At 40.8% G+C, this 11,622-nt stretch overlaps 1 pseudogene; it reads right to left on the minus strand.

The window, feature by feature from the left end:
• The window catches only part of LOC136578716 (oocyte zinc finger protein XlCOF7.1-like), a 163,011-nt pseudogene that overhangs the window by 40,252 nt on the left and 111,137 nt on the right, over nucleotides 1-11,622 (minus strand).

An 11,622-nucleotide genomic window follows, 5' to 3' on the forward strand; every position in this document is an offset into this window, starting at 1 on the left:
CACCGGCCGTTCCTCTGTTCATGACTGCAGGCCTGGGAGACATCAGGGGCCCAAGAAGGACTGAGAGCAGCCAGTACAGCTCCCAGAGGGGGACACATTGCATGCAGGCAAATATAAAAATGCAGAAGTGTGTATGTATGTATGTATGTATGTATGTATGTATAAAAAATGTGTTCGTGTGCGCGATAGCGTGCGTCTGGGTTATGTGTGTGCGTGATAGCGTGCGTCTGGGTTATGTGTGTGCGTCTGTTATATATATATATATATATATATATATATATATATATATATACACACACACACACACACACACACATATATATATACACATATATATATATATATACACACACACACACAGTATATATTAGTGTGCACCACTGGCCACTATGGGGAGACCTTATTACCAATCGGGCCGCTGTGGCGTTCAGTTTTACTATACAATCTTACAATTAGAATCGGCCCTTTGAAGGCAGCCATATGGCTGATGTGGCCCTCGGTGAAAATGAGTGACACCCCTGTACTAGAGCAATACTTTTCTTCACTTTTTTTGCATGTTGTGGTTTACTATACCATGGCAGTCAGAGCATATGACTTGGAGAAGATAGAATATGAACTTCAAGAGGAGGGACAAATGCACAACTTCTCCTGTAAACTTAAGCATGATAAAGAGGTGCATTAGAGGGCAATGAACTATTTGAAGTATCTGGATAAGCAAATACAGCTGAACCACTTCTGAGTACTTGATGCACACTATACATTAGTATGTATCATTTGTCTCAAGGCCATTTTATATGGGACGAGTGTCGTGCGTCGTTTGCCCTACACTCGTCCCGTGTAACTCAGGAAAGAGTATCGCTGGATCGCTCACAGCACAGACGTCAAGGAGACAGAGTGACTGGAGGAGAACGTCATTTCCCGGCTCCCCCCCCCCCCCCCCCCCTCCATTTACCATAAGCAGCGGCCGTTCAGTACCAAACGTCTGCTGTTTACACTGAACAATGGTCATTCAGTTTCTGCATGCTATTACACGGGACAATTATTGTTCAAAACCCCAGAGGAGCGCAGGGTTTGAATGACCAGAACAATAATAGTCCAGTGTAAAAGGGCCTTAAGACACTACATTCTGCCCATATGAACAGTGCTAGCCAGTCAGCCCTTTACTTGGGCCGACAAATTGTTCAGATTCCCATGGATCAGCGAGAATCTGAATGATTGTTTAGTATAAAAGCATGCACAGACTGAAGCGCAAACAAAAATTTGTTCTCTTATCGTTAGTCATCCAATTCATGCATTCCTAAAAACTGAACAGATTGGCCAATGTAAACAGGCAGTCATTCATCTATCAACAACTGCCTGTTTACGGTGAATGGAAATGATCTCTGGCCCACAGCACCCCCATTCCCTGAGTGATGATCGATCTTGTGTTCAAGAACACGAATGATTATCGCTGGGGCGACCTGTTGGACATCTGCTCCGGACAGCTGGTCCAGTGTAAAAGGGCCCTTTGATTACATGGACACAGTGTAATAGTATGCATTGGTAGTCTGAGAAGAGGTTTGGCCTTCCTTGTTTGTCCATGACTGGAGGGGTGCTTTAATATTCATGGTCCTCATCACTTCACTGCCTATTCACAGACACAACAGCTACCTAATGAAAGGATCTGTCTCAGCAAGATCTCAGTGGAGCATAAACAGTGAAGAGTACAACCGAACGCTTTGCACCTCTTCCTACTTGTAATTGTAGCCTTTTTACATGGGACGACTATCGTTCAGAATCATTCAAGCTCCCACCGGAATTTGAACAATAATCGTCCCATGTAAATGCACGCAGCGACTGAAGGAGAATTTTTTCAGTCGTTCAGTTTCTGCATCCAGAAAACTGAACAATGAGTCGATCAGTGGAAGCAGCAGTCATTTACTTCTGAACAACTGTCTGTTTACTGTGAATTGAGGCGGGTGGGTGCAGAATGCGATGCTAGCAATTCTCACAGCACAGGAGTGAGCCTCACTGGGACAAGCTGCCGGGCATAGTTTGCCCAACAGCTTGTCCCATCTAAATGGACCATTACAAAATACAAGTGTGGACGGAGGCTTATACGAGGGGCTGCTGATAAGTCTTTGGCTTTACTCAGAAAGAAACGAGATAGGAAGATGCAACTTTACATTTATTCCACACACTCTCTCCACTGATGCCACCACACGTCTTACATCGATATTCCAAGATCTGTAAGCCTTGCAAAAAAAATAAATAAATATATATATTTGATTTCGGTTGTGCCTCAAACCAGTCATCCGTAGCAGCCATGGCATCAGAAATGGTGTGAAATTTGGCCCCCTTGAGGTGTTTCTTCAGGTTTGGAAACAGAGGATAGTCGGAGCGAGGTAGATCTCGTGAATAAGGTGGGTGATCAACCAGCTGGAAGCTAGCTCCACCAGTTTTGCTGTGGTCGCTTCTGCAGTGTGAGCGGAGGAGTTGTCTTGCAGGAACAAGATTCCTTTGGACAGCTTGCCGCACCTTTTGGACTTCAGAGCTGCCTTCAATTGGTCCAAAAGTTCAATGTAACACCTTGCATTGATAGTGGAACCATTGTGAAGGTAGTCCACTAGCAGCACGCCCTCCTTAGCCCAGAACACAGATGCCATCACCTTAGTGGCTGAACTTCTTTGGGCGAGGAGAACCACTGTGCCTCTACTCTTTTGACTGCTCCTTGGTTTCAGGGTCATACAAAATAAATCCAGGTCTTATCCATAGTGACCAGTCGATCCAGGAAGTTCTTTCAATCTAGAATCGCTGACAAATGGACCAGGAAGTTTTCACTTGATGCTTTCCTGATCTGTTGTCAAACATTTTGGGACCCACTTTGCAGATCGCTTCTTAAATGTTCAAATGCTCATGGATAATGACACAAACACGTTCACCAGAAATCCCCATGATGTCTGCTATTCCTTTAGCTGAAATTGGCCGATTCTCCAGTATGAGGTTGTGCGCAGCTTCGACGATCTCCGGAACAACAATCTCTCTCAGTCGTCCAGGATGTTCCTCATCATTGGTGCTGAAGTGGCGCGTTTTAAATTTGGCAACACAGTTCTTAACTATAGAATATGAAGGGCATTGATTCCCCAATGTCTGCGACATATCACCATGAATATCCTTCGTAGACTTTCCTTGCAAAAACAAGAATTCCTCTGCTCTCATTTGCTGTGAATATCGCCTTAGACACCAACATTTTGTTTTCCCGCGTGCCGAGATCACTGTTGCCATAAGCTACAACACAAAATTTTGAAAACAGATATTAGACACATAAGGCTTTCATGTGATGCAACATTCGTTACCATAGAAACAAAAAAAGAACACAAAGCCAAAGACTTATCAGCACCCCCTCGTATTAAAACGCCTGATAGATGTTGTTTTTGCCAAAGGGGCTGTAACAGGTACTCAAGCCACAGAAGGAAGTGGGAGATCAGTGATTTTTTGTGTTTATTGCAAATACAAAATTTATTGGTTTGTTTGCACAGTTCCATCACATTTATCTTTATATTGTATGAACGAAGCTCAGATATTCATACATCCACATACATTAAAAGAATTTAAAAACCAACACTTTTTATAAGGCATCCTTACTTTTCACATCGTCCAGTGATGACAGCAAACATGGAGATTTCCTTATAACCTCTGTAGGGACAGGAAGACGGAGAGTTTAAAAGCACCTCCACCCCACCCGCCTCCAGTGTTTGTCCTGTCCCTATTGTGGACATTAACAGAAGAGTTCCTTTTGTGTGGGCAGGGTTTGATCGGGGACTGTGGCTCTCCTTCCTCCCCGGACTTTGCAAGCTAAAATCCTCCTTGGGTCCCTTGTCATTCTCCCACTCCCAGTGAACAAGTAGCTGTGAAGCGATTGGAAGTATGCCAAGCCAAGCACAGGATTACTCGGTGCACTCTTGTCAAAGGTTTCACGATGCGCAAACGCCAGGCAAGAATACGTACTGGCGTGGGGTTTACACGTCACACTGTGGCACATGGAGGTGCGCCAAGCAGAAGAGGAGGGATTCTGATGAAATCGTGCTTTCCTGGCAGTAGCATTTAACCCTGTTATAGTGCCAAATTCAAAAACTTCTATTAGGAAAGTGGCGATGGACTCCTCTTAGCCTACAAGTGTTTACCAGTAAAGGCTTACCTCTCTTCAGTAGTGCCATGGATGGCCATGAAAGAGATGCAGAAACCTAAAAAACCATTAGTGGTCCTTCTAGGCAAACACTTATAATGCATTATTGTATGTATGGCAATGCAAAACTGTCATTTACAGGTTGACAAGGAAACTAAGTAGTCTAGGCCTGATACCAAGAAGCAAGCTAAAAACTGTGGCTTATGCGCCAAAAATAAAAAAAATAAAATGGATGAAAATTGTAAAACGCAGCCATGTGCAGAGTGTCCCACCAAAAGTGTTAGCGGAACAAGCAACCCTATTTAATGACATCAGGTTATGGTAAAATAGGAAGTACAAGCCTCTATTGCTACCCTACCCCCTGCTCTCCAACTTGGTTCTTCGAGAGCTTCCAAAAGACGTTGAGTTTTGGCAATACCCAGCTCTGATTGAGATGACTCCGCATTAGGTACTATCAGCTGAGAAGGACAAAAGATAAAATTTTGCTACAAGTGATATAGAGTAACTCCTCAAAAGCAGTGAGATATGATAAGGGTTGAGGAGGTACAACAATCCAGGTCTATACAGGACAAAATGGTCGGAGCCTAGGATCCCAATGTAGGATGGTGTTTTCGATAAACGAAACACAAACAATTATGGATGAAGTGAGCAAGGCAGAGAAGAGGTTATCTATTTCGTGAGAATTAAAAGACAGGCTCTTTCTTTCCCAAGAATGTCAAGATATGGGAGGAGATCCCAAAAATTGACATGCATATGGCAAAGGTAATAAAGAAAACCTCTCCACCCCATCCTACATCCTGGAAACAAATATTGATGTGACCTGGCTCACCTGCTCCCATGTAAATCTGGCTCGACTAGTTAGACAGCCGCCTCAGAGAGAACATAATTGAATGCCTGCCACTGCTCAAAATGGCCACGTGGCTAGTAGCAGATGCTTCAGGGCAGACCTTTTTGTGGCCAAAAATGCTGTTTCAGGCAACACACAAGACAAGAATTATGGCTGAAGCCATGGTCTGGAGATTCTGCCTCTAAATACAAAAACTCTGTTCACCGTGGAAAGGGTACAAACATTCTTTTCAATCCAAAGCCAGAACCCATACAATGACTTGGGGCCAGTGGGGAATGAGACTGTCCTTATTCCAGTATTGCTGGAAACATAACTAAAAACCATTGGGTTAAAAAAAAAAAAAAAAAAAAATTTAAAAAAAAAAACAAAAAAAAAACAGGACATACTCAGCAAATAAAAACAGAAATGTTTCTTCAAGAAAGATTAAAGGATGGCATCCATAGCCTGTTGACCATGAGGGAAAGGGGGGGGGGGAATGCTTACAAACTCTTCATCTTTCTGCCCCAACAGGAGGTCAGAAGGCAACCTCCATGTGTCCTGCCATAATGGACTCATGGAAACCGAATTACAGACATAACTCCTATACGTCCTGTCTCCTGAACACAGTAATGAAAAGCAAGGTTCAAGGTGAGAAATCAGCATCACAAGGTTTTTTTTCTTCTTCTTTGGTAATTGCAACCAAAAATAAACCCCAGTTAATTTCTATGAAGAACTTTATGGCTTAAAAATCATTTTTTGCTATAACATAATTTGGGCGTTTAGCAGATCCGGGTTAATTCCATCCAAAAAGAAACCCCATTTAATGTCTATTTAAAAAAAAACAATGGCTTCAAAATCATTTTTTGCTCTAACATTTCCCACTTTCCAAAGAATCTGGCTTCTTATAAAGGCAAATTCTCTGTTAAGTTACAAAATTTGATTTCTTAATAAAACATTTTCTACATTTAGAACATTAAAACGGCTTTGATACGATTTACTTGTAAAGCATTACTCACATTATGAGCACGAATACAGCTTTTCTCCTGTGTGAATTCTCTTATGTCCATTAAAATCTAACTTTTCCCGAGTGTGAATTCTATCATGTATAATAAGACCCGTTTTATCTGCAAAGTATTGCCCACATTCTGAACATGAATACGGCTTCTCCCCTGTGTGGATTCTCTGATGTCTAACAAGATGCGATTTAGCTGTAAAACATTTCCCACACTCTGAACAAACGTATGGCTTTTCTCCTGTGTGGCATGTCTTATGCTGTGCAAGGATTGATTTGCTTCTAAAGCACTTTTCACATTCTGAACATGCAAATGGCTTCTCTCCTGTGTGGATTCTCTTATGTCTATTAAAATCTGATTTATCTGCAAAACATTTCCCACATTCTGAACATGAATATGGCTTCTCCCCTGTGTGAGTTCTCTCATGTCTAACAAGATGTGATTTAGCTGTATAACATTTCTTACACTCTGAACAGGAGTATGGCTTTTCTCCTGTGTGGCATCTCTTATGTTTTGTAAGAGCCGATTTGCTTGTGAAGCACTTTTCACATTCTGAACATGTAAATAGATTTTCCATAGTATGGATTCTCTCATGGCAAACAAGAGTTGATTTCTTATTAAAACATTTCCCACATTCAGAGCATGAATATGGCTTCTCTCCTGTATGAATTCTTTCATGTATACAAAGTTCTGACCTTTTTGTAAACTGTTTCCCACATTCTGAACATACAAATGGCCTCTCCTGTGTGTGAATTTTCTCATGTCTACTAAGATGTAATTTATAAGTGAAACATTTTGCACATTCTGAACAGGAATATGGTTTCTCTCCTGTGTGAATTTTCTCATGTTTAATAAGAAGGAATTTATATGTAAAGCATTTTCTACATTCTGAACATGAATATGGCTTCTCTGCTGTGTGACTTTCCTCATGCTCAATATCATTTACTTTCTTATTTAAACAGTTTCCAAGATCACTAGATTGAAACCTTTGTCGTCCTTCCTGACCCGCACTTGTGGTAACAATCTGTGATCGGTTAGCAGAAGGTTTTTCACGATTAGGGAGATTAGATGATAGATGTGTAGAGTGAAGTCTTGGATGTACATTAAGGGTAATGAGGTTTTCTCCTGAAAAGTGCTGTGGGATATCTTCATCTTCTACTTTATCACTTACTGGTAACATGGCGTTCCCCTCCGAGTTCTTACTGGAAATTTCTGTTAGGATTAGAAATGGATTTTGTCTTTTTTTTAAACCACATTCTAGAACTTTCCTAATAGGGTATGTTCACACCAAGAATTTGGAGCAGATTTTCCACAGCAGGAAAATCCTTAGAAAATACACACGAGATGGTATGGATCTGCCATGGATTTCACTCCTAATTGGAAGGGTGAAATCTGCAGCAGTTATGCACCAAAATCTGCAACGTTTAGTGTGTATTTGCTGAAGAAAATCCACAGCAAGTTTTCCCCATGTGTGAACATATCCTTAAGCTACAAACACACAAGGTTTTTAAATTGCAGCTTTTTGTGGCAATTGTAGCTTTACAAGTCATAGGAATCACTGAGATTACATAGTAGCTATACTTTTTTACATGAGCCCAGTGAGAGACTACCTCAACCCAGACCGGAAACAGGAGGGGGGAACATCCCCATCATCATCATCAGTCTTTAGCAACATTCATGGAGCCAGCAGACTGTATTTAATTGTGGAAGTCTGTCTAATATATAAACAAGGTTAATTAAAAAGAATGGTGCGAAAATAAAGGTTTCTGAAAACTGTCAAAAATACAAACGGTTCATGATGATGTCCAGAGTAAACATTCACAGTGCAGCTTTTATTATAAATGCTGTTCTTGAAAAGGGAGAGCCACTCTGTGATTGGCTGCTATGGGCAATAAAGACAGTTTCTCTTTTAGACAGTTTTTATAAACCAGCCCCAAAGTCTTTAACCCCTTGATGCTTTTGAGTGTACATGTACAAACCCAGATGCTGGAGGGCATATGGAGTGGGATTGGGAGACATTCATGCCACAAACAGGGTGGTGCCAACCGTTTCTGACAGCTGACACTTATGGCTGTTCACCGTTTATTTGCTCCTCAACCGCACCCTAGATCACTAAATGCAGTTTGGTTGTGAAGGCCCCAGGTCTAGCATGAATGAATGCCTATCAGGGCATGGCTGTGGCATATCAAGATAGACTTCATGTCAAAATTCGGTATATTGTAATACAGCGATATTACATTATACTGTATGAGTAATCGAAAACTAGTTTAAAAAAAAAAATAAAAAAAAAAAAATAAACACGCCTGTGGCAACTTAAAACCCCAAAAAGTTTTTCAAAAATTTATTTTAGCAGAAAAATAAAAATAAACAAAGGCATATTTGGTATTGCTGTGTCCGTAAAAGTCCGATCTGTCAAAGTAACGTTATTTATCCTGCATGGTGAACTTTTTTTTTCTTTTTTTAATCTAACAACTCAAGATTTTACCTTTTCATCTCCGTCTCCAAGAAAAAAATTTTACATATAAAAGTGATAAAAAAGTTGTATGTACTCTAAAACAGTACTATTAGAAACCACAGGTCATCCTTCAAAAAATGAGGAAGATTAAAAAAAAATAAAAAAAAATAAAAAATACACAAAAAGTTGTGTTCAGAAAACTGACAAAAAAAAAAAAACATATCTTTTGAAAGTAGCACAGCAAAAAGAAACCTAACGAAAATTTGGTATCATTGTAATCGAACTGACCTACAGAATAGTTATGTAATTTTTGCGTGCGCCATAAAAACAATACCCCTGCTAACATAGCAAAATTCAATTTTTTTCCCCAAAATTTCATTCCACTTTTTAAAATTTTTAAAAATGTTTTCAATACATAATTACGTGGGCAAGAGAATACGAGAATTCAGCGGACAAATTCTAGCCTGCATGATTAGTGTGTGAAGGGAAGAGCCAGCTTCCCTTGCCACACATTAAAACTCATCATAACAACTATTTGGGCATGCTGAAATTCCAAGAAATAGAGGTGATCTGCTTTAATGGTAGTGGAGGTGACATATATAAAAGAGTTTACTACAAAAAGGAAGCATCCTGGATATTTAGACTAGAGAGTTGGCATCTGCAAGGTCTGAGTGAGGTGCTGTCCTTTATCTTTATATGGCAATGTCCAATAATTTTCAGAGAAAAGAACTAGAGAGATGGGACATCAAATATGGAGCCTCCTGTTGTTGATAAACATCCTAGGAAGCTCATGTCCGAATACGCCTATTAAAAATAGGTGAATGATCTGTCTGTATCGAGACTGATTTACATATTTGATTGACTGTCAATGACTATACTTGAGGCAAGACAAAGCAGATGAGCAGTCCAGTATTAGTAGGAGCCCCCAGGGAGGGCGGCACCAAGTCCGGTCTCACACGACCAAGTTTGAATTGTGGAATCTGTGATTGTCACCTGAAGAGATGATCCGCAGCATTACGCACACTTAAACAAACAAAGAGAATATTTTCATGAGCAGATAGCAATTTCCATTTGCGGAAATTAAATTGCAGCATGTTCTATTTTCTTGTAGATTTCGCACGGACGGCTTCCATTGAAGTCAATGGAGGCGATCCGACCCTTTGCCCTTCCGCATTTCAGATTGGAAAGGTTGAAGACTCCGTGTCCTTGCATAGCGGAAAAAAAATTAAAAAAAATAAAAATCTGTACTGCATATGTCTATAAATCGATCCGCAGCAGCATATACGAGTGCCAAACAGATGTAGAAAAAAAAAAACTCCTTTACTCCATAGATATGTATAGCAGCAACGTTTCGATCACATGTCCGATGGTGAGCCGTCTGGACCATCCGCAATACAGATTTAAACATTTCCATGCGGACGCCGGCAGTGGTCAGTAATGGATTCCGCTGTGTGCTCCACACGCGAAATCCGAGCAGTTTGTGTGAGACCAGCCTAAAGGTGGGTTTATAAGCGGGGCCTCTGACACAAGAAAGTTAGCTGCTCCCTCATTTACTACCAGTCCACCATCAGGGCTGCTAGTAGATTTAAACAGCATTTTTTGGGGGCTGCTTTGACTTGTTTTCCATAGTGTGCCACCAAATTTTCTCTTTAAAACACCACACACACACCACACACCTAAGGAAACTTTAGCCGTAGAAACATGTCAAGCCATTTCTTTGGGCTGAAAAGTTCAAATGTTGGAATTTAAATCAGCATAGAGAGACGTAAGCAGTTGGAATATCTGTTTGATCTGAGATGGTTACCTGCCAGAAAGATTGATGTAACCAGCTCAAAGCCTCTCCTGCTACAAGTGCAACTAATGACTTCAGCCTGATTAGACAGCCAACAGAGAATGTGAGTTAACCCTGACATCGTGTTGAGGCTGCCATATTGTGGTGAACTATCAAAGCGCAGATCATCTCTTGCCAATCACTGAGGCAGAGGAGTCTAATATAAGTGTACAGCCCTTTCACAGCATAGACAACCTAAAACAATTGTATTCAAACTATTAAAATGCAGAGCATTGTACTGACATACATGGAGAGCATGGGTATCCCTAGTAGATAGACTGGACCTAGAGTCGCAAAACTCCTTGGGATACCAAGAGCATTGGACAAGCAGAAAACAAGTAAAGAAAGCAGCTGAAAATCCCTGACCAACTAATACGCCATCACAATACAGAGGGGGAGACAGATCAGGGCCAAGAGTGACGAGCCACGTATATGAAAGACTATTTGCCATTTAGGACTTGCATTTCAAGTTCCAGGCTGCCACGTGCATTCTAGCCACTTCTAGGAATACATATATTTATCAAAATGGAAAGAGGGGGCGATATCTAAAGAAGAATATCATGTGGTCAGAAACTGTAGTCTAAAAGCAATAAAAAGGATTTGGGGGGGGGGGGGGGGGGGCTTTATCAAAAGCAAAAGAAAAGTCGAAGATGCTATTGGATGTTTACAGGATGAAAATGGCAATTAGTTAAGAATGGTGTTGAGAAGGCTGAACTGTTAAATTCTTATTTTGTATCGTTTTTCTCTCAGAAAGAGGATGTAACATCTTCCCTGTGCTATTTGGGGAATAAATGAATGCAGGCTATCTATAAGCAGAGAGATGGTGAGGGAACATTTAGCTAACTTAAATGAATTGAAGTCCCAAGGTCCAGATGAATTACATCCTGGGATACTAAAGGAAGCAGCAGAGGTAATTGCTCAACCACTCGCCATAATCTTTGAACATTTTTAGAGGGCAGGAGAAGTCCCAGAAGATTGGAAAAGGGCAAATGTTGTACCCATCTTCAAAAAAAGGGAAGAAGGTGGATCCAGAAACTACAGGCCTGTGAGCCTGACTTCTAGAACGGGAAAGATCTCTGAACAAATTATTAAACAGCATGTATGCAAGTACTTGGATGAGAATACAATAATTAGCCAGAGCCAACATGGGTTTGTAACAAACGAGTCATGCCAGACAAATCCAATTTCCTTCTATGACATAATCGCTGACTGGGTTGATCAGGAAGAGGTGGTAGAAATAATATAATAGATCTTGATTTAAGGAAAGCATGTGACAAAGTATCTCACACCTTACTTATTGATAAAAACGACCAAATATGGGACTGACAAGGC

This window comes from Eleutherodactylus coqui, chromosome 9, assembly GCF_035609145.1.
Source record: "Eleutherodactylus coqui strain aEleCoq1 chromosome 9, aEleCoq1.hap1, whole genome shotgun sequence".
Lineage (NCBI taxonomy): Eukaryota > Metazoa > Chordata > Amphibia > Anura > Eleutherodactylidae > Eleutherodactylus > Eleutherodactylus coqui.